The sequence below is a fragment of the Chrysochloris asiatica genome, unplaced genomic scaffold (genome assembly GCF_000296735.1).
Source record: "Chrysochloris asiatica unplaced genomic scaffold, ChrAsi1.0 scaffold00009, whole genome shotgun sequence".
Lineage (NCBI taxonomy): Eukaryota > Metazoa > Chordata > Mammalia > Afrosoricida > Chrysochloridae > Chrysochloris > Chrysochloris asiatica.
The window spans coordinates 2,315,416-2,340,017 of record NW_006408527.1 but is presented as its reverse complement, the minus strand read 5'-3'; the positions used below and the strand labels follow the sequence as shown (position 1 = coordinate 2,340,017).

The 24,602-nt window shown below is 37.8% G+C and overlaps 1 protein-coding gene across 1 annotated transcript in view; it reads left to right on the top strand.

Annotated features, from left to right (window-relative positions):
- The window catches only part of KCNK2 (potassium channel, subfamily K, member 2), a 373,030-nt gene that overhangs the window by 98,109 nt on the left and 250,319 nt on the right, over positions 1-24,602 (top strand). The gene's annotated exons all lie outside the window — the stretch shown is intronic.

Here is a 24,602-nt window from a genome sequence, read left to right as displayed (position 1 = left end):
CAACAAGATGGACTGGCCAAATGGCAGCATTGATGGACTTAAGCGTGGCAACAATAGTGTTGTTGGCCCAGGATCGGGCAGTGTTTCATTCTGTTGTGCATAAGGTCACTTTGAGTTGGTACTGACTCGATGGCACCTAACAACAACAACAACAATGTGGAAGATAATATAGACACACATATACACACACAAGGGGGCTTAAGAAAGTTAGTGGAAAAATTCCATTATATTTTCCTTCCATTTATCTACAAACTTTCTGAAGTTCCTCTCATATGTATTTCTAAGTAGTATTTCTAATTATAAAGCATATAAATAACACAGAATTTTTGTACCACATAATAACACAACTGTATATGAAAATAAATTGGTTTAGTACAGTATTGGGATTATGTTGTATATTGTTTTTAACATGCCTTTTAAAGTTTGACACTCTTATAGCTAAGTTGTATATTGTATAGAATTTTACTATGTACCATGCTCAATTTATAAACACTTTAAAATTTATTTCATTATTTACATATTCTTTTTCTTTGCTATTAACATATTTTCAAAAACAGCTTTTAATGTATGAATAATTTTAACAATGAATACATATTATGCTTTATTTGGTCATTTTCTTGAGATGCAAAATTGATTTATTAATATATTTTCCTATTATAAATAATTCTGTTCATAGCTTTTCATGATCCACATAGTTGAAAGCCTTTACATAGTCAATATAGCACAGTCAAGCATCTTCCTGGTCTATGCATTCAGCTAGGTTCCCTCATTCCACGTCCTCATCTGTATCCGACTTGAACCTGGGCAGTTCCCTGTCAATGAACTGCTACAATCATTTGTGAAATATCATTAGCACAATTTACTTGCATATGATATTAATGATATTGCCCAATGATTTCTGCGTTCTGTTGGGTCATGTCTCTTTGGAATGGGCACAAATATGGATCCCTTCCAATCAGATGTCTAGGTAACTCTCTTCCAAATTTCTTGGCATAGATGACTGAGTGCCTTCAATGCTGTATCAATTTGTTGAAAATTTTTAATTTGTATTTTATCAATTCCCAGACCCTTGTTTTTTGTCAATGCCTTCAGTGCATCTTAGACTTCTTCCTTTAGTATGACTAGCTCTTGATCTTATGCTACCTCTTGAAATGGTTAAACATCAACCATTTCTTTTTGGTACAGTGACTCTGTATTCCTTCCATCTTCTTTTGATGCTTTCTGCATCACTCAATATTTTATTCATAGAATCCTTCAATACCACAAGTCAGGGCTTCAGTTTTTTATTCAGTTCCTTCAGCTTGAGAAATGCTGAGCATGTTCTTCCCTTTTGGTTTTCTAACTCCAGGTCTTTGCACATTTCGTTATAATGTTTGATTTTGTTTTCTTGATCTGACCATTGACATTTTCTATTTAGTTCTTTTACAGGAGCGCCTCATTTCTTCCATTTGCTTTAGCATTTCTACACTAGAAACAAAAAGTTTCAGAGTGTTCTGGTATACATTTTGGGTTTTGCTTTCTTATCTTCTTAATGACCTTCGGTTTCTTCCTGTTTGATGTTCTTGATGTCACCCAAAACTCTTCTGGTCTTCAGTCTTTAGTGTCTAATGCATTAAATCGGTACTTGAAATTATCTCCAAATTCAGGTGGGGTATGCTCAAGGTCATATTTTGCCTCTTGTGGACTTGTTTTAATGTTTTTCTGCTTTAGCCTGAACTTGCATGTGAGCAATTGGTTGTCTGTTCCACAGTCTGCCCCAGGCCTTGTTTTTGCTGATAATATTGAGATTTTTCCACCATCTCTTTCCACAGATGTAGTCAATTTGATTTCTGTGTATTCCATCTGGTGAAGTCCATATGCACAATTGACTTTTACATTGTTTAGTGAGGTATTTGCAGTAAAGAAGTTATTGGCAAAACAAAATTCAAAAGGCAGGCAGGGGAAGGGAAGAAAGAATGGAAATGCGGAAAGGGGCAAGAGTTTGGAACAGTGCTTATATATAGATGAGATTGCAATGAAGTCACAAAATAATATGTCTATAAATTATTGAATAGGAACTAATGTGCTCTGTAAACTTTCATCCAAACCACGATAAAAGAACTAAGGGTATATAAGTATGTAGTAGTAAGTAGAGCAATAAAATTATAAATCTGCTATTGTTTGGGACATATCAATATACTTAACCAAAATGGTATGTGCATTTAAAAAGATCACCTTCAACCTATTAGAGTGAGAGAAGTTTTTACTTAGTGGTGTGAGACTGTAAGATAAGCACTGGGCTGCTAACTTCAAGGTTGGTGGTTCAAATCCACTGGCCACTCTCCTTGGCAACCCTCTACAAGGTCACTCTGAGTTGGAACTGACTCGACAGCACTTAACAACAATGACAGCATTAAATAAATATTCAACATGTATTCCATCATTTTCTGTAAGAAGAAAACATCTTTTTAAAAAGCATAATAAAAGGATGAATGTTGTGTAATAAAGACAGTCCATAATTTTATTTTATTTTATTAAATTTATTGCAGCTTGCTTTGTGGCCTACCGTATGGTCTATTCTGGAGAACATACCTGGTGCACTGGAACAGAATGTAAATTGTGTTGTCTTTTGGGTGGAGTATTCTGTATGAGGTCCAATTAGTTAATTGTGTTGTTTTGTTCTTCAGTGTCTTTGTTGAGTTTCTTTTTAGTTTTTCTGTCATTCATCAAAAGTGCTATAATCTCCAACAGTTATTGCAGTCTTGTCTACTTCTTTCCTCAATTCTATTACAGTTTGATTTATATATTTTGAGGGTTTTTTTTCATTGGGTGCATATATATTTATTATGGTTATGTCCTCTTGTTCATTTGATCCTTTAACCATTATATAATGTCATTCTTTGTGTCTTATGTAGGTTTTTGTCTTAAAGTAAATTCTATATGAAATATTATTATCACTTATGATCTTTTTTTATTGTCACTAGCTTGATATATTTTTTCCATTCTTTGACTTTTAGTCTGTTTTTGTCTTTATGTGTAAGGTGTGTCTGTTGTAGACAGCATATTGATGGATCCTGTTTTCTTATTCATTCTGCTACTCTCTGCCTTTTGACTAGTACATTTAACCCATTTACATTCAGTGTAATTATTGATAGGTATGAATTGATTCTGTGATTTTGCTGTTTGTTTGGGTTCCTGCTGGTTTCTTTGATATACTTAATTTTCTGTGCTGAGTTCATTTTGTTTGTGGACTTTCTTGTCTCTTTTTCATTACTGCTGCTTTAGTGTTTCTAAAATCTTTATGTTTTTTTCTTTTCTGTTTTGATGAGGTTTATTAGTTTTCTCTAAGATAACCCCAAAATTTGTTAATTACTTCCCAAATTTAAAAGAGTCTGTTTTATCTTGAAATGTACTTGAATTCCCAGCCATTTGGAATTTGTATAAATACACAATTCCCTCTTATTCCTTTATAATTATCTTCCTTACAAATTTATATATCTAATTCCCTATTTTAATTAAAGATATAAATTTTGGATAGTTTTGTATCTGAGTTGACTTCTGAGTAGTGTTCTCATGTATGTTAATATCAGGTTGTTTTCTACTATTGTTGGTTCTCAGTTCAAATAACTCCCTTTAGTGGTTTCTGTAAAGTTGTTCTTGTTTTCATAAATTAATTTTTGTTTATCTGGCATCATCCCAATTTCATGGTTATATTTGAGGGATGATTTTTTTCTGTTAGTTGGCAAATTTTCTTTTTGGAGTTTTGTATATACATCCCATTGCCTTCTTGCCTGCATAGTTTCTAATGAGAAACCAGAGTTTAGTTTTATTGGTTGTCCTTTGTTGGTAACTTTTCATTTTTCCTGAGTTATCTCAGTATTCTTTCCTTATCTTTGATTTTGGAGAGGTTGATAATAATATGTAATTGGTGAGTTTCTTCTGAAGTCTATGCTGTTTGAGGTTTGTTCAGCTACTTGAAATCATACCTTCTCATCTTTCATATTAGGGAAGTTTTCTTCCAACAAATCTTCAATAGTATGCGCTGTTTTTTTTTTGGGGTTTTTGCCTTGTCTATTTCTGTTCTAGAATTCTGATCACATGTAAGTTGTTCCTCTTGATGGTATCCCACATAACTCTTAGACTTTCTTTGGATTTCTTCCTCATTTTTTCTGATCGTTGCTCTAGCAGATTAGTATTGAGAGACATTCTTCAAGTTCACTAATTTGGGCTTCCATTGATTCATTTCTACTGCTTTGTGCTTTCATTGTATTATCTATTAATGAAATCTTAGTATCAGTCTTCTATAATTCTATTTGCAGTTTTTAAATTGTTTCTAATTTTTATTTATTCTTTTAATTTGTTCTTATAGTATTTTCCTGAAATTTTCTAGTTTCTTCCACCCCTCTATGTAGTCTACTTGTTTTTATCTACAGTTTCTTGTTCTTTCTCTCAATCTGTTGAAATTACCTACGTATCATTTTTTTTTTTTAATTCTTTAACAGGTAGTTCCAATACCATTTATTCCTCAGAAATGTTTTCTGACTGTATAATTTGATCAGTTGTTTGAGCCACTCTGTCTTGTTTCTACCTGCGAACTGAAATTGTCTGTTATGTCTGAGACATTGTGATATCATTGTATTTGTATTTAATTGATGATAGTATGTTGGCATGTTCTTTGGAACACACTATCTGCCTGCCAGAAGGTGTGATAGAGAACAGAAATGTGTGCACAATTCTCTCTTTGCTGTGCGTGTAATACAGTTCAGGGCTGATTTAACTGATGATGACTGCTGTTTACCATTGATCAGGTTGTAAAGGAGCTGGGGCCTCTCACCAAGTTGGTGGGGCTGCAAAAGGTAAAGTTGTGTTTGGGCTGTATGAGCAAGGTTTCCATATCCTGCTAGGTGTGACAAGGAAAAAACATAAGACAAGACAAACAAACAACAGTCCCCACCCCCCAAATTAAATTAATAAAGGTTAAAAAAAAAACACACACAGGCATCAACAACAACAAAAAAGAACACAATAACTAAAATGAAAAAAGGGAAAGGGGAAAACAGGAAGAGAAAAATTAGAAACTAAAAAGAAAGAAAAAATACAATAACAAAACCAGGGAGGGCTAAGAAGAAAAGAGTAGAGAAGAAAAAGGAAGTCGAGAAGGGGGAAAAAATAAAGAAGATGAAGATGAAGGGGGCAATATTAAAGAGAAACAGAAAAAAGAAGAAAATATAACAGGGTAGGGGTTGGACCCAGAGAAGAGAAAATGTGGGGGACATGGTAATTGGTATGAATTGGCACCCTCTGCCAGCCAAGGAGCTCACGGGTGGGAAAAGAAGAGGGCTAAGAGGAAGAGGGGCTCGGTCCCTAGATGGATTTCCTTTCGCCTAGGTATTGCCTATGGTCAGGCACCTTCCTAATCCAAAAGATTTGTGCTGGATCTAGTGGTGGCAGGGGTCATGGTCCTTCTTTCCTGAAGAACATTTTACAGGTCTAGAGAGGACAGGACAGTTGGTTATAGAAGAAACTTCTGCTCTCCCCAAGTGACCAGGGACCCAACACTGAATAATTTGCTGGTATGATGTGGTAGAGTTCACGCAACTCCAGATGAAGGGGTGGTGCTATATGGCATCCAATTTATAAAAGCACAGCTTCAACCATTGACAGAGCAGGGGCTATTCAGGGGTGAATGAGGCTGGAGACTGGCCACACTTCTGGTCACCAGGATGGTGTGAGAAACAAGGGAGAAATACACTTTTCTCATCCCCAGTCACTGTGTGTATTTGTGTTGTCAGTCTACTATCTAAATCAAATGCTGCTTGTCAAGGTTCAAAGTGGCTGCACCATCACTTGACTGTCTCCTGTCTCACCTTTAGATTCTTCTCTTAATTAGCATTCAGTCTGCTTCTCTGTCCTTTCCAGTGAAGCTCAGGGTTCCAGGATCACCATCTTTATCTGTTTCATTTGGTGTCTTGTATCTTTTTGTGGAGGTTATTTGCAGCATGTCTTCTTAGTCCTCCATCTTTGTGGAAGACATCCAGTCCTCATATGAATAGCCCATAATTTTTTTAAAAAAGTCATTTTAAAGTCATTGAGACTCTGCTCAAGTCCTGTGGTTAGCTCATGATCCAAGTGTGATGAACCATGTGACTAATTAATACCTTAACTCTTCCATTTCAAGTATTCACATATACATAGAATGCACCAGAAAAAATGAATCAGGCTTCAGAAACTAGGAAAGACCAATCACTGCAAAAGGCACTGTCATTAGTAAAGGATTGGGAAATCTCTTACTGAGGTGTTGTGACACAATAGATTGGCTTAAACATCACAGCAGTCATGAAGATGGTTTCATTAAGTTGTACATAAGTCATCATGAGTTGATTTGATTGCAACTAACCAGAAGGGGAAGGTAGGTCAAACCTAGAAAATCAACAAGAAACCTGAACCTGATATATATAATAAAGTCATTATGTCAATGTTTATAATAAGTTGATGTGTGATGGGCGGGCATTTATATTAGCACTATTAAATTATGTTTTTCAAGGCAAATTCATTGTGCAAATAAGATCCCAACTACATTTATTCACTCTTCAAACATTCATTAGAACATCTACTATGTGCTGGGCACTGGCGAGATATTTTGGAATATAAAAATGAGAGATATATGCCTTGATTTCCAGAGAGGATTAGCACATTAGAAAACCTGTAATTATAGTACAGTTTAGATATGAACTAGAAAAGGGTGAAGTTGATGCTAGAGGAATAAGGGGGTGTTTAGAAAGGTTTCTGTGAGAGAAGAAAAGTAAAAGAAGGTAATGTCTATCTTTGAAGGAGTTCTGAAAGATGAATGGAAGTTAACCAGATGGATTTGGGTCAGGAGCAAAAACATATGCTAAGGGATGGAAGCATGGTGGAGTTTGCTGGCTGGGGGAATCATAAGCTGAAATCTAGGGCACTGAGTAGCAAGGTAGAATATGAACATGCATTTGACTGTGAAAATGAAGTTTTTATTCTTGGTAATAGCTTGAATTTTACCCTGAAGCTTGTGGGAAGCCACTGGAAAAGTTTATGCAGGGTTGTGCTGTTAACAAATTTGTATTCTGACCAGATACAGAGAAAAGATTGAAAACAGTTATTGCCAAGGAAATCGGCACTATCTAGGAGACAAGTTCAGTAATCCAGGTAAAAAAAGGCAAAAAATTGAACACACTGCTTAACCAAGCTGCATCCACATGCTTGCATTAAGGATTTTCTATTCACTATATCATGAAAGTTACTTTCCCTGTTTCTTCAGAGTCTAACTGTGCTAACAATAACTACTCTCTATTGGCCTCTTGGAGTCCTGGTGTGGCGCTGTGCGCTAATGTGTCAGACTGCAAAGTTATTTGAACTGCAGGGTAGGTGGTTCAAGCTCACCAGCTGCTCCTTGGAAACCCTATACAGGGTGGCTATGGGTCGTAATCGACTCCATGGCACTTAACAACAACAACATTGGCCTCTTACACTGTGCCAGATGCAATTCTATACTCTTTACCTGTACTAAACTATGTAAGTCTAATAACAGTACTGTGAGGAAAATGCTATTATTATTTCCATTGTACAAAAGGGAAAGAGAAGAACCAAAAGGGCACAAAGCCAGTAAGTAACAGGATTAAAATCAGTTTTTAACCATTTTGCCATCCTGTCTCTTTGCTAACACTTTTGTTGTTGAGTGCCGTCGAGTTGGTTCTGACTCATAGCGACTCTGTACAGGGTTATCAAGGAGTGGCTTCTGAGTTTGAATCACCTTGTGGTTCAAACCCACCTTGTAGTTCAAACTGACCTTGAAGTCCAGTGCTTTATACCACAGTGTCACGTCAGAACTACATCTTCTATAATAAAGTGCTTTTTCTCTCTCTTTCTCTCATTTGTCTTGATTACTGTTCACAGCTTTATTTTGATTTGATTTTGTACTGAGTTTTCATTTACCCAAACTCAACAGTTTCTGCCCCAAATCTCTACTCTGGCCCAACTTGTTATTGTTGTTAGTTGTCACGGAGTTGGTAACAACTCATGGTAATTGCATGTACCAGAGGACAACACAGTGCCGACCACATGTCTTCCTCACAATCACTGGTATGCTGATGCTATTATTACTGGTACTGTATTTTGAGTGTTTTTCAACCTCAAGGGTTTATCTTCCAGCGCTCTATCAGACAATGTTCTGTGAACATTTTCATTGGCTGATTTTCAGAAGGAGACCATCAGTTTTTTACTCCTAGTCTGTTATGGTCTGGAAGTTCTGGTAAACCTTGTCTACCATGGTGGCCGATATTTGAAATAGGTGACATAGTGTTCAATATTAACAGCAATACACAAGGCCCCTTAGTATGACAAACTGACAAATCAATGGTGGGACTGATCCCTCAATTGAGGTTAATTCTGTTCCCCCTTTGCCTCCAACATAATTAGTAGGAAGGATAAGAAAGAGTGACTTCAAAACAATTTAGGATCTAGTCTTTGTGGAATTCATTGACCAAATAGGTGTATGGGGTTAGAGAAACAACAAATATAAGGATAAAGGTTAGATTCCATTCTCAACTCGTTAGATGGAGTCCTGGTGTTGCATGGTGGGTTAATGCGCTGGATTGCATGTTCAGTTTGAACCACAGGGTCAGTGGTTCAAGCTCACCACCTGCTCCTTGGAAACCCTGTACAGGGTCACTATGAGTCTGAACTGACTCGAAGGCACTTAGCAACAACAATAACAACCATTACCTGAGGCAGGGAATCAGGAGCAAGTGTGCATTCAGGATCTTTGCAGAGGAAAAAAAAAGGGGGAATTGAGAGGTTCCTTTTAGCATATATTATCACTAGGAAACTTACTACTAATAACTAATATCTACTGGGCTCTTGTTGCTGTCAGGTGCTGTTCACTTAGTTTCAGTTCATAGCAACTTCATGCACAACTGAATGCAACATTGCCTAGTCCTTTGCCTTCCTCACAATTGTTGTTATGTTGGAGCTCATTGTTGCTTCCACTGTATCAATAATTCATGTTGGGGGCTTTCTATTTTTGCTGACCCTCCACTTTCCCAAGCATGATGTCCTTTTCCAGGGATTGGTCCTTCATGATAATATGTACAAAGTGTTAGAGATGAAGTCTTGACATTCTTGTTTCTAAGAAACATTCTGGTTGTGCTTTTTCCAACATAGAAGAGCAAACAAATGTTTGTTTTTCTAGCAGTCCATGGCACTTTCAATATTCTCCCCAACAACATAATTCAAATGCATCAATTCTTTTGCAGTCTTCTTTATTCATTTTCCAATTTTCACATGCATATGAGGTGATTGAAAAATACCATGGTTTGGGTCAGGGCCACCTTAGGTCTTTGCTCTTGAACATTTTTAACAGGTCTTTTGCAGAAATTTTGCCTAATGCAGTACATTGTTTAATTTTTTGACTACTGCTTCCCTGAGCATTTTTTGTGGAGCCAAGCTATTGACAACTTCGTTCTTTTCTCCATTTATCATGATGTTACTGATTGGTCCAGTTTTGAGGGATTTTCTTTTCCTTTACATTGAGATGCAATCCATACTGAAGGTTGTAGTCTTTGATCTTTATCATTAAGTATTTTAAGTACCCTTTGCTTTCAGCAAGTGAGAATGTTCTGTCTGCATATTGAAGGCTGCTAATGAGTCTTCCTCCAATCCTGATGTCACACTCTTCATGCAATCCAGTTTCTCAGATTATTTGCTCAGCCTACAGATTCGTAGTGGTTACGAATCAGGCTGTGAACCTCAAGGTCAGCAGTTTGAAACTACCAGCTGTTTCACGGGAGAAAGATGAGGCTTTCTGCTCCCATAAAGATTTACAGCCTTGGAAACCCTGTGCAGGGTCGCTATGAGTCGGAACCGACGCCATGGCACATAACAACAACAACAACAACAGATTGAAGAAGGATACAGTGAAAGAAAGGATACAGCCCTGCCACATGCCTTTCTGGATTTTAAGCAATTCAGTATCCCCTAATTCTGTTTGCACTACTATCTCTTGGTCTATGTACAGATTCCTCATGAGCACAATTAAGTGTTCTGGAATACCCATTCTTCGCACTGTTATCCACAGTTTATTATGATTCACACAGTCTGTACATAGTCCATAAATCACAAGTAAACAACTTCTTGGTATTCTATGCTTTCAGTCAGTAATAATAACCCTAGTTCCAAATTCTATCTTGAATTCAGCTTAAATTTCTGGCAGTTCCCTATAGTGCACTGTTGTAAACATTTTTTGAATTATCATCATCAAAATCTTATATGTGATATTAAAGATACTGCTAGATGATTTCCATATTCTGTCAGGTCATCTATCTTTGGGATGGACATAAATATTCCACTCATTTGGCCAGATAGCTATCTTAAAAATTTCTTGACAAGCAAATGAATGCCTCCCGGGCTACATCAGTTTGTTGAAACATCTCAATTTCTATTCCATCAATTCCTGAAGCCTTGTTTGTTTAGTTGTGGTTTTTGGTTTTCTGCTTTTTCTCACTGTTCTGACCATTTTCATTTCTTTTCATTTTTGAGCTATATCTTTTGTGGAACATTTTAGTTTAATAGCTCTTGGTCTTCAGTTCTAGAAATGTTTCTTCTTTTATTTCTTAAATACTTTTCTTTGTTAAAATGTTACATATTTTCTTGGAACTACTATTATTTTGGAGTATTGGTCTAATATAAGTGTATTGATCCCTGTAGTATAAACACTTAACCATATGGTCAGTTTGAACTTCAAGGTCATCGATTCAAGCTCACCAGCCACTCCTTAGAAACCCTATACAGGGTCGCTATGAGTTGGAACTGATTCAAAGACACTTAATTATTTTAGCAGTTGATGTTGTTAAGTGCCATTGAGTCAGTTCCTACTCTTAGCAACCCTGTATTGGGTTTCCAAGGAGTGGCTAGTGAGTTTGAACTGCCGACCTTGTGGTTCAAACTGAACTTTTGGTTCAGTGCTTTATACCACAATACTACATCAGGACTCCATTTTAACTCAGTGGCGTTAGTTCCAACTCATAGCAACCCTCCATAGGGTGTCTGAGCCTATAAATCTTTAAGGGAGCTGAAAGCCTCATCTTTCTCCCATGGAATGGCTGGTAGTTTCGAACTGCTGACCTTGAGGTTAGCAGCCCGTCTCATAACCTCTCTGCTACCAGAGCTCCTTATTGTAACAGTTAGTGTTGTTAAGTGCTGTCAAGTTGGTTCTGACCCATAGCAACCCTGTATAAGGTTTTCAAGGAGCATCTGGTGAGCTTGAACTACCGACAAATGACTTTGCAGTCTTTTAACAGTAGAACACCTGTTTTTTTCCTATTTTTTGTGGTATTGATTTGTTGTTGTTACACTTTTTGAGTTATTTTCTCACATTTATCTGCATAACTTCTCTTCAGTTTTTTAGTTATTCTATCAAAATGGTAATTTTTAAGCATTTCTTTTTCTTCCCTGAATGTTCCTTTTTATAAACAAGAGTTCTTTTGTCTATATTCATATACCTTCTCTTGTCACTGAGCATATCAGATAACTATTTAGTATGGTTTCTTTCGAGTTTTCTTTTGTTCCCTTGATTGTCTCTTTTGTGTGAGACTTTTGTTTTTCTTTTTTTGGGGGGGCGGGGTTAAAGACTACTTCTTACAACTCTGGTGGTCCATTTGTATTTCACAAGTGTGGTACTGTAGAATAAGCACTGAACTGTTAACCACAAGGTTGGCCTTTCAAACCCAACAGCTGTTCCTGGGAAACCCTACACAGGGTCATTATGAGTTGTAATGGGACCCAGTGGTACTTAACAACAACAACAAATAGCATTGTATATTCATATGACAGGGAGGTCTAGTGGAATGGTGGGTGTCACATGGCAGTTTTATGACAGGTGATCATGTCGGTAGCAAAGGATAGGCTTTTTCTTATTGAGATTAGGTAATCTCCATAGAGGGATTCTCTAATAGCCTATGTTGTTGTTAATTGCCTTGGAGACCATACTGACTCATAGCAACTATGTATAGGGTTTCCAAGGAGTGGCTGGTAGGTGTAAACTGTTGACCTTGTGGTTAGCAGTTCAGTGCTGAACTTGGATGCCAGCATTCTGGAAATCTAGTAAAGGAAGGAAATATTTCTTTAAACTACCTTAAAAGTAGAACTAATTATTCTCTAATTTAATTTCTATTTCCTCTCAATTGTTTGACTTAGTAATACCTTTCTTCATGAACCATTATTAAATATCTGGGCTAAGTCCTATAAATTGTTTGGTTGTTACTCTATACTTAAACATGTGTAGGGTTCTAAATATCATCCTTGCAAATTATTATGTTACTTAATTTACCATAATAACTGAGATTTGTAACACTGGAATCAGTGAAGGAAGCTTCCCTTAAATATACCTATGTTGCATGAAAGAACAATTAACATATTTTATCTAGTTATTTCCCACCCTTTGAAATATGTTTTATGTGGGCAGGGCAGGTCCTTTTTGTTTGGGAGAAGAATAGAGGAAATATGTAATGCTTGAGAATTGCACATATAATACACTGCATGATACTTCATTTCCTTAGTGGGGGTGCCAGGATTTTGGGGTTCCAGGATGCATCAGAACACTGCAGAAATGGAAATGGAGAAAGAAAACCAAAATAAGTAGAGGCACTAGAAAAACCCTTCCTTTACAATATTTTCAAAGCGAAGTCAAAATTAACCACGGTATCTGGTAGCGTAGTGGTTACGAATCAGGCTGCGAACCTTAAGGTCAGCAGTTCGAAACTACCAGCTGCTCCGCGGGAGAAAGATGAGGCTTTCTACTCCCGTAAGGATTTACACCCTCGGAAACCCTGTACAGGGTCGCTCTGGGTCGGACCCGACTCGACGGCACTTAACAACAACAACAACAACAAATATCTCCAAAGGTCAAAGTTGAAGGATGAGTAGAGTGGCAAGAGCCCTGTACTATGGGTCTCAGAAGAGTTTATGAATAAATATGAATTAATAGATCTATAAAGTGTGAAGAATAGTGTGATGTGAAATGACAAGAGCAAGAAAAGATGGTTATCTATCTTTGAAGTTATTAGCATTTTTTCTGTTGTAATCTAAGTAAGCTATGTAGATTTATGTGTGTTCATTGCCAAGAGAATTGGAGAAATGAGATTCTGTGTAAATCATTAAAGCTAAAATACTACGTTCACCCCAAATATCTGACAAACCCTGAAAATGGAGCCAGAGTCTGTCAAGTTTATATATTTTTAAAAGCATTTGTGCTATAGATAACTGCCTCCATTTGCGTATGTGTGTGTATATATATGCGCTTAATATTATTTAAACCTAAGAATTTAAATGACTGGATTTTACATACATCAGGAAATTTAAAGACTGCTCAAGTCCTACACATGGTGTGCTTGACTGCATTGCCTTCATGATGAGGCTGCTGGATTCACATCTAGAACAGTGTTTCCTTGCTTAGGTGATGTCAACAGGCTCACATCTGCTCCATATTTTCAAGGCAGCCTACTACTCAGACCCAGTAAGACTCCATAAAGCGTTGCTGGTGACTCAAGAGAGCCTCATTTGCTTTAGGTACAGATAGAGCCCAGGTCAGAGAAAATGTCTGAAGAGTCTTGCCCTCGAGGTTCTAGAAAACAGAAGCCACATCATGCTTTTCTTAAACATCAAGGCCAAACTTCATGGAGGGCCAAACTCAAATCCAAAGAACTACTGTCATCAAGTCAGTTCCAACACATAGCAACCGTATAGGACATAGAACTGCTTCATAGGGTTCCTAAAGCTGTAAATCTTTACTGTCGCAACCTCCATGGAGTGGTTGGTTTGGTGGGTTTGCGCAGCTGACCTGTTGGTTAGCAGATAAATTTTTAACTACTGCACCCAAATAGCACCTTAATTGACTTAATATGCATGTGCTCAAGCTGAGGTTCATCTCTGGTAATGATATTAACTCTACCTGAATTCTTCTGCAGTTTCAAATGGAAAAGTTCTAATTTCCTCTTCCAGGCAGCTCGTGCTTCCTGTTTACACTCTTTATTTCTTGTATTTCTAGGTTGTATAGTGTGTTGTGATGCAGTATTTAAATACTAGCTTTGTTTTATCAGTAGGAGTTCTGGGGGGTGGAGGGGAGGTGTTATGGTGACACAGTGAATTATTTAATGTCTCTTCAAGCAGTATCTTTGCAACTCCCACCAAACAACTTTTTCCCAATGAGTCTGGAGAAGAGAAGATGGGAGAGGATGCTGATGATTTATACGAGTCAGTTGTGAGTGATTGTTGACAAGGCTAATAATGATTGTGAAAACTCTCACATGTATAAAATGAGCCATCTCAGAAGCAAGAGGGGGAGGGGTGGATCTCACTACTATAAAGAAGAAGAGCTGGGGTGGAGTGTGTCCTTTGGACTGAGAAATCCCTGTGTATTGAACCTTCTCTACCCAGGGACAGACAGTGTGACACCAGAGGAGAGGTAGAGGAGCAGCAGCATCAAAACCAGGAGCCAGAACACAAGACAGAGTTTCTCAGCTCATGGAGCAAGAAAAGCTGAATGACTTTGGGTAGGCAGCTCGCTTACAGAGTGTAGTCAGTCTCTCTAGGCACTTTATTGTGAAGCTAGGTTTGCTGGTCCAAGGAACTAGGGCCCAGTGAGTGGTGTGACCTTTGGGCATTTATCTTCAGCATTAAAGGAGCTTTGAAAGATTGTGAGAGCACGGCAAAGGTCAGGTGAAGGGACTGAAGGCCTGCCTGTTGTCATGGCTGAGGTGAGATTATCCTAACTGAAAAACTGTACCCTGAACATTTCTGACTTTGAATTGTAAACTCTTTACTTTCCTAATAAACCTCATAATTTTAAGTATAGTGTAAGTATAGTGTCTGAGTTCTGTGTGGCCATTGTAATGAATTATGAAACCCAGCTGACTATTGAGTACTGTGGAAGGAATTGTCGGTGTCATTTTTTTTTTTTTTACCTGCTAACTGAAATGTTGGTTATTCAAACCCCCCAACTGCTCTGCAGGAGGAAGATGTGGCTGTGTGCTTCTATAAAGATTGTTGTTGTTGTTGTTGTTAGGTGTCATTGAGTCAGTACCGACCCATAGTGACCTTATTATGCACAGCAGAATGAAACACTACCCGATCCTTGGCCAACCTCACTACTGTTGCCACGCTTGAGTCCATCGATGCTGCCACTTGGCCAAGCCATCTCACTGGGGGTCTTCCTCTTTTTCTCTGATCCTTCACCTTACCAAACATGATATCCTTCTCCAATGACTGGTCCCTCCTGACAATATGTCCAAAGTATGAGAGACGATGTTTGGCCATCTTGGCCTCTAAGGAGCACTCTGGCTGCACTTCTTCCAAAACGGATCTATTGGTTCTTTTGGCAGCCCATGGCACTTTCAATATTCTCCTCCAATACCATAACTCAAAAGCACCAGTTTTTGTACAGTCTTCCTTATTCACTGTCCAGCTTTCGCATGCATATGAGGTTATTGAAAATACAATGGCTTGGGTCAGGCACACCTAAGTCCTCAAGCTGACATCTTTGCTCTGCAACACTTTAAAAAGGTCTTTGGCAGCAGATTTGCCTAATGCAATATGTCGTTTTATCTCTTGACTGCTGCTTCCGTGAGTGTTGATAGTTGATCGAAGAAGAATGAAGTCCTTGACAACTTCAGTCTTTTCTCCATTGATAAGAATGTGTTTATTGGTGCAGTGGTGAGGATTTCTTTTCTTTACATTAAGATGTAATCCATACTGAAGGCTGTGCTCTTTGAGCTTAATCAGTAAATGTTTTAAGTCCTCTTCACTTTCAGCAAGCAAGGTTATATCATCTGCATATCGCAGGTTGTTAATGAGTCTTCCTCCAATCCTGATGTCATGTTTTTCTTCATATAACCCAGCTTCTTTGATTATTTGCTCAGCATACAGGTTGAATAAGTATGGTGAAAGAATACAACCTTGTCGCTCACTTTTCTTAATTTTAAAACATTCAGTGTTCCTATGTAATCTATAAAGATTACAGCCCTGGAAACCTGATTATGGGGCAATTCTACCTTGTCCTATAGGGACGCTATGAGTCAGAATCTACTCAATAGCAGCGTTTTTTTGTTGTTTTTTTTTTAAATTATTATTTTGCTCTGTTATTGTTGTTCTGACTCATAACAACGCTGTATAATGTTTCCAAGGAGTGGCTGGTGAGCTTGAACTGCCAACCTTGCGGTTCAAACTGACCTTGCAGTCCAGCACATTAACCTGTAGCACCACGCCATTTGATTTGGGAGACTCTTTAAAAATAACGGTAATACAGATCTATATTTTTTAGGTATTGCAATATGCCACTTCTTTAAAAGGGAGCACAGTGGCTTTGTAAGATAAGTACTAGACTCTGAACATTTCAAAGTTGGTCGTTTGAGCCTGCCAGCCACTGTGCAGGAGAAAAATGAGGCTTTCTGCTCCCACAAAGATACACAGCTCCAGAAACCCTATACAGGGTCACTATGAGTCTGAACCATCCCAATGACGCTTAACTTCTTCAATTAGTTTTAAATCGGGGAATTAGACATATTATCAAAGCTTTGCTTTCTTATCCATATAGGTTTATCTTTCAGACAAGCATTTAAAAAATATGCTGAAATAGAATTTTGAAAATGGAAAAGTACTTTAAGATCACGTATAAATTGAAGGAGCTCTGAGATAAATCTTGTTGTAATCCCATGACTGTTATCTATTTATGTCTTCAGAGTTTTACTTATGTTTGAGTTATCTTCAAGTGTGCAAAACAAAACTGGAAGTCACAAAGAAACTTACATGTGATTTCAGTTTCTCCATAAGACTATTTATTGGCCCTTGTCTCAATCCAGATTTTCAGAAAAAAAGAAAAGTAGAAATTGAATTTAAGCATCAAATACATAAATTGAGAGAAAAGTATATTTGCTTGAATATTTAGAATTTTGAAAGCTTTCCTTGGCAGTAGTCATCTGTAAACTGAGTAGAGGTAAGTTATAACTTCTTAATGTCTCATATTCATGTTAATTTCCATGAGACAAATAACGGAAGGGACTTTGTCTAGGCAAGTTCTTTTGGAAAATTATCTATGTAATTAACTAGGAAGTCTCTCTAAGTCACTTCTTTGTTTGCACAGTGTTATGCAGCATTTTTGATGGCAAAACGTGGGTATCTTGCATCAGTAGACTGTGAACTTAATTGGATTGGTTATTAACAAGTTCTTTGCCTTTGGAAGAACAGTTAGTAGGAAAAGGGCTACTTCTTGGGAAGTTTTTAGAAAGGACATTCCCATCTTCTTTCCTTAGAAGGGCTCTAAACTGAGTTTGTATTTGATGACTTTAGGACTGCTTTTGATGTGGGTCTTTGGATCAGAATATGTGTCTCAAGCCTTGCCTATTCTTTCTGGCTCCTGATTCTAGGAACAAATTTTTTCCCTTCGATACAGTAGACAGTGGATAAGGTTGACCAAGGCAGTCTGGTAAAGTGTTAAGAGGAATGGAAAATATTCTTTGTTCATTTCTCTATGGTTTCTCTTAATTTTTCTGTCTGCAGGCCAAGTATTAGATTTTGCAGAATCAGTACTCTTATTCTGAATTTCATCAGGGAAAATGGATCATTTTGGGAAAAAAAAAAAACTCTGCATGTCTCAACTCAAACTTTGATAACATGCTGAATCAAAAGAAGCTGAAAAGTATTCACATGATACTACTTACGTAAATTTAAAATTACTTACGGCTACATATGTATATTACTTACGGCTACATAAGGAGCTCTGGTAGCGTAGTGGTTACGAATCGGGCTGCGAACCTTAAGGTCAGCAGTTCGAAACTACCAGCCGCTCCACGGGAGAAAGATGAGGCTTTCTACTCCCGTAAAGATTTACACCCTCGGAAACCCTGTACAGGGTCGCTATGGGTCGGACCTGACTCGATGGCACTTAACAACAACAACATATGTATATTGGGAAGACATATTTAGATTCACAAACAAGATAGACATCAATTCTAGGAGAGCGGTCAGTTGTGGGGAGTGAGGTAAGGGAAAGGAATGGGACTAGGGTTGGAGTAAATTGGGACTGTGACTATATCCACTTTTTTTAATAAAAAAGAAAAAGTATATATCTGAACCAAATGACAAATGTTAGTACTTTTAAAATCTGAGTTTACATTACTTTCAGTTTTTTTCTGTATGTTAGAAATATTTAAAAAATTACAACAGTTATATAAATCAGTATATAAGAAAAGTCCTAAAGCTGCTGAAATAATTCAGTTCATTTCAGTTAGAATCTGCTAAATGTTAGGTACCAGCAACAACAGACAGGGGAGAGTGGCATAGGACCTACCTCAAGGAACTTGATGTCAAGTAAGAGGGATTTAGGAAATACCATCTGTAGAACATGGGAATCACAATCTTGTTAGGTTGATAGTTATATTAACACGTCAACAGTTCCTAAATAGGTTGGCTCTATTTCCTAACCAAATTTTGAAGAACTCTCATTCAGATTAATACAAAAACCTTGATACTTATCAAATTAAAAATTTACGTTCATGTATATGAGTATTTAATCTCTCAAACTAATTGCTAGGAAAGTATTCACAGCTTTCTGAAAGAGCATCCTCAGGATATAATTGGTAAATTATTCCATGTAACATACATAAATGTCTAATTGTTGTTGTTGTTAAGTGACATCAAGTTGGTTCCAACCCATAGTGACCCCGTATAGGGTTTCCAAGGAACGGCTGGTGAGCTTGAACTGCCAATCCTGCAGTTCAAACGACTTTGTAGTCTGACATATTAACGCACAGCGCCACCTCAGGACTCCTAAATGTCTAGTATATACCTTAAAAGATGTTTCCTATCGGGTTCCTTCCAAGCTGTCTTTATGATTCATTTGTTTTGTTTTGTTTTTTCTTAAATGTTTTATTGTGAATTATATGATAGTTTACATGGGAGAACATTCATTCTATCGTATATTGTCTCATTGCTATGGTTACAATCCCCTCCATGCAGTCCTTCCCCTGTACCCCCCAGGTCTTCAGCACACGGTCGGTCACTCTTCCTCTCTGGATCTAAAGTCTCCAGCTGCTTCATCACTCCACATCATCATCTCTGGCTCCATTTCAGGCATCACTGCTTCTCTGGGTAGGGTCCCACTCTCTGCTCTTCTCCCTTGATGGTCTTAGGGACCTCTGCTCCTAGACTGAAAAGTTAATCACTATGATTCATTTGTTTTTGCAAGGAAACTTTGCTTTCCTAGCTAGATACTGACCTGTTTACAAAGAGGGGTGACTAGTTTTCATATTTCTAATACCCACTTTGTGAAACTTTTTGCATAACCCTAAATAAGTCCTAAATACTAGGACTTTTTTCTAGAGTCCTAGTATGGTGCTATAGGATCAGCACTGGACTGGTAACCACAAGGTTGGTGGTTCAAACCTACCAGTTGCTCCTTGGAAACCCTATACAGGGTCACTGTGAGTCAGAGCTAACTCAATGACACTTAGCTAATACAAGCAAATGCAAAAGGAGTCCTTTGTGGCACTATTAGGCTAAGCACTGGACTAAAAGTTCAGTTTGAACAACGTAAGCAGTTCAAATCCACCAGCCACTCCTTGGAAGCCATATATATACAGGGTTGCTATGAGTTGGAACAGACTCGATGGAACCTAACAATAAATAATGATGGTTAGTATTTATTGAATACCTCTGTGTGTTATGGACCATAGTAAAGGGGAACATAACCAATAACTCAGTCTTTGGGGGCATAGTATGGAGGCACCAGCAAAGATATCTCCTGGAGTTGAAGGAGAACCACACTGCTCCAAATATGTAGATGTAGTATATGAAGAATAAAATCATACATATGAAATAGAGTAGATGATATCTGTCATATAAGGCAAAAACAAAACACTATAGTTCATTACCAAGGCATTTGGAAATTTTCACAATGCACTATTGGCATGCTTTCTTGAGAAAATATCAATGGAAAACACTAGCCAAGTTTGTGTGTGTGTGTGTGTGTGTGTTGGGTTTTTTTTCCCACGATCCAGATTTCAGCCAAAGGAAAACCAGCACAAATCTTAGCATTCTACTCTTGGGGTAGATGTAGACACAGAAAAGAAAGTAGTCCATTCTATTCTTAGCTGCGCTTGGTGGCCAGCTGATTTTCATCAACAACTGTTCAAAATAGAACAGTAAATATTTAACATCTCCATTATAATTAAAGTGAGTTTAATATGATACTGTGGTGATAGGGATAAGATAAATTGCTGATAATTTTGCAAAAAGGTGACAGATACAATATACGATCACAGTGGTGGTGGTGATGTACCATGGATTCGGTTCTGACTCATAGTGACCCTCTACAGGGCTTCTGAGGCTGTAAATATTTACAGGAGCAGAAAGCCTCATCTTTTTCCTGTGGAACAGCTGGTAGTTTCGAACTTCTGACCTTGAGGTTTGCAGCCTGATTGAATTCATAACCACTACACCACCAGAGTTCCTTGTGAGTCACAGTAATAAACACAAATCACACCTGCTGTTTCTTTCAATAGAGAACTCCCTGGGACCACTATTATATTTAAATGTTATTGTCACACATTAGTCATTTTAGCAACCAATAACTTGGGGTTATCAAAGTTTTACTTTAATCCAAATCTGTTTATTAAAAAGAATCTTAACTGTTTCCAGAAAATGATTAAAGAGGGGGGAAATCCTGAAGCATTTAAAACTATCATGGTTATTAAAGAGATAGACTGAATAGTCAACACAAAGAATTTCAGAGACAGTTTCAGAGAAGAATTGTCAAAATGTGGCTGCCACACCCAAGAGGCAGTCTTGGTCTGTGCATAGTAAATAAGAGGTTATTGCTACATCTATAAGGAAGCATCAAAATGTTCATGAAAAAATGAAATTTAAAGAAAATGGACTTTTTTCCACAAACTTTTTGAAGCTTCCTTGTAGAATGGTGAGGGTTCATGCTTAGGTCTATTTCTGGGATCCCAATGTAATCAGATGAACCTGTGCACTATCTTCCTTCGTAGCCTAATTGGCTTCCATCTAGAGGCAGTTTATTGGTTGCATCCTAGTAAAAACTTCTTCCACATCAGGGAGTGTGGGAAAGGCTCCTTAACATAGGAAGGAGCTGCCTGTTTTGAAAATCCTCTTCTTTTTGAAATTCAGCAACTGGAGTCTGACTCCCTCTTTTGCACACTTGATTATTCCCTAGATCCCAATTGCTCATTTGGTTCCTGAACGGCAACTTCCAGGTGTCTACTGGGCCAAGTTCCAGAAAGTAATTAGGCTCTTCCTTTTTGTTTTCATTTCTTATCTCAGACTTAGCTTCCTTCCCTCTTTCCATAGCCCAATGCTGGCACTGGTAATAATAATAATAGTGACACTTACTGAGCTCTTACTTGCAATTCAGGCACAGCTTTAAGCACTTTTATTTCTCTGTAACAAGTTGAGGCTGACAAAATTTTCATTGCAATTTTAGAGATGAGAAAAGCAGTGCACTACTAGTAAATGGGTGAGGATTTAAATGTAGGCATCCCCTAATCTTCACCAATAGCATGTGTTGATTCTTTTTCATGAATATGCTTGTTGTTAGGATTTCTTTAGATATTAGAGGAACATGAAAAAATACAGTAATTTTCCATTTACCAAAATGTACCTTGAAGTGAATTAAATACTTTTTGATGATAAATGTCATAATTATAATAGAATCCATCTTTGGAGGTCATAAGAACTAGTAATTTTGTGTGTGCTGGGGTTGTTTTTGTTGGTAGGTGACCTCTAGTCAGTTCCAATTCATAAATACCCTATACAAAACAGAATGAAACAATGCCTGATCTTGTAGTAATCTCATAATCATTGCTACACTTGAATCTCTTGCTGCTACCACTTTATCAATCCATCTCATTGGGGGTCTTCCTCTTTTCACTGACCCTCCACTTTACCAAGCAGGATGCCTTTTTCCAGGATTCGGTCCCTCCTGATTAACATGTGTGAAGTAAAAGAGATGGAAGTCTCCCCATCCTGGGTTCTAAGGAACATTCTGACTGTACTACTTCCAACACAGATGTGTTTGTTCTTCTGGCAGTCCATGGTCCTTTTAATATTCTCTTCCAATACCTTAACTCAAATGAATCCTTTATTCTATAGTTTTCCTTATTTATTGTCCAACTTTCACATGCACATGAAGATACTGAAAATATCACGGTTTGGGTCAGGCATACCTTAGTCCTTAAGCTGACATCTTTGCTCCTGAACACTTTCAAAATGTCTGTTAGAGCATATTTGCTTAATGTAATATGTCTTTAAATTTCTTGACTGTAACTTCCATGAGTGTTGATTTTGGATGTAAGCAAAATGAAGTCTTTGAAAGCTTCAACCTTTTCTTCATTGATCCTGATGTTATTTATTGGTCTAGTTGTGTGAGTTTTTTTCTTTACATTAAGGAACAACCCATACTGAAGGCTGTGGTCTTTGATCTTCACTCCTCTGTAGGATAAGCACTGGATTACTAACTACAAGGTCAACAGTTCAGACTTACCAGCAGCTGTTGGGACGGACTCAACAGCACTTAACAACATTCAACAAATGTTTGAATACCTAATATGTGTTCTACTATGAATGTTGTACCAGAAGAAGCACTGATAGTGTAGTGGTTACGAATCAGGCTGTTAACCTCAAGGTCAGTTCGAACCTGGTAGTTTGAAACTACCAGCTGTTCCGTGGGAGAAAGAGGAGGCTTTCTGCTCCTGTAATGATTTACAGCCTAGGAAATCCTGTATGAGTCGGAACCAACTCCATGGCACATAACAACAATGAATGTTGTTAAGTCCTACTGAGTTGGTTCCAACTCATAGTGGCCCTCTGTAGGACTTCCAGGGAGTGGCTGGTGATCTTGAACTGAATATCTACTGTAAATTAAAAAAATAATAATACTTGAAATGGTTGTTCTCTGAGAGTGTTTATCAATAGTGAAGCAGACATATGAAACATGTGCACAAGCCTAGAGGGTGCTATGTATGAGTGCTTATTGGGACACACAGTCAATTGTGACCAAATTAGAGATAAAGGAAAACAACAGGGGACAAATTAATTAGACTAAAGAACAGTAATGTCAGTGAAAAGGATAGAAATTATCAATGAGATTGCCACAATAGTCACAACAATGAACACACACATACCACCAATCATGAAGATGACAGAGGACCTGGGACATTTTACTGTGTTATAAACATCATAACATCATGAGCTGGGGCAGACTTGGTGGTAACTAACAACAATGAACAGGGAAGGTTACACAGAGGATAATAATTTAGAAGGCAGCTGACCAGATCAAATTAAATTAATTTTCTAATATTTTTATCTTCTGTGGTGTTGTAGGATAACGCACTGGAATGCAAGGTCCGTTTGAACCATGAAGTTGGCAGTTCAAACTCACCAGCCACTCCTTGGAAACCCTATACAGGGAAACTATGAGTCGAAACCAACTCAAAGGCACTTAAAACAGTATATAAAGAAGCCAATTTCACAGAGATTTGGAGGCCTGTCTTAGCTTTCTCCCAAGGTTTCAAACTAGTTCATTCCAGTTTATTCTTGATGAGAATTTGCATTTCCAGCCCAGAACTGAATCAGAATCTACAGTTTTCCAAGATCCCCAGGAGATTCTTATAGATCTTGTTAAGATGTAGATTCTGATTCAGTAGGTCTAAGTGGTAATGCAAATTCTCAGCAGGAAGAGAACCAGAGTGAACTGGTTGGAAACTGCTTTCTACATCCTGTCTTGTTCTTATTCAAATCATAGTTTAATGGATTATGTAGTATTGAAGGTTTTATGTTGATTCCAATTGCTTTCTGAGTGAGTGCTTTGACAATCCTTAAATGTATTTGCACAGTTGACTGTGTTAGTCCTGGTGTTACATCGACCTGTCTTATGCTTCTCAAGGTCTGTGCAAACTAGTAGAGATTGTGACAATCCTGAATCAACATTTTACCCTCAGTTATGTACACAACCATAAGGTCTATTTGAACCACAAAGTTGGCGGTTCTCACTCACCAGACATTCCTCCGAAACCCAATGCAGGGTTTCCATGAGTGGGAACCAATGGGATGGCACTTAACAACAAATTACCTAATCATGCACATTAACTCCTGCAGAGGTATGTGGAGATGGCTGAGACAATCTGTATTTTAAGAATCCATGTGGGAAAAATTGGAATGTGCCCTCCTCTGTAATATCAGTCTGTAACACAATTCAGGTGTTATTTCCAAGCTGAAAGTTGAATCAACATAAGAGCATTCTTTACTAACTAACCTGTATCTCTTGGACTCCAGTTGTGGGTTGTTGAGAGGACATAGAAGGATTCCCATATGAAGCAAGTAGCTGTGTGGCAAAAATAAGCAGGTATTAACTTGAAGCCTGGAGTCTTGGTGTGGTGCTGTGGAATACTGAGCTGGACTAAAAGGTCAGTTTGAAACACGAGGTTGTTGTTGTTAGGCGCAATCAAGTCCACACTGACTCATAACGACCTTAAGCACAGCAGAATGAAATACTGCCCGGCCTGGGCAAACCTCACTACTGTTGC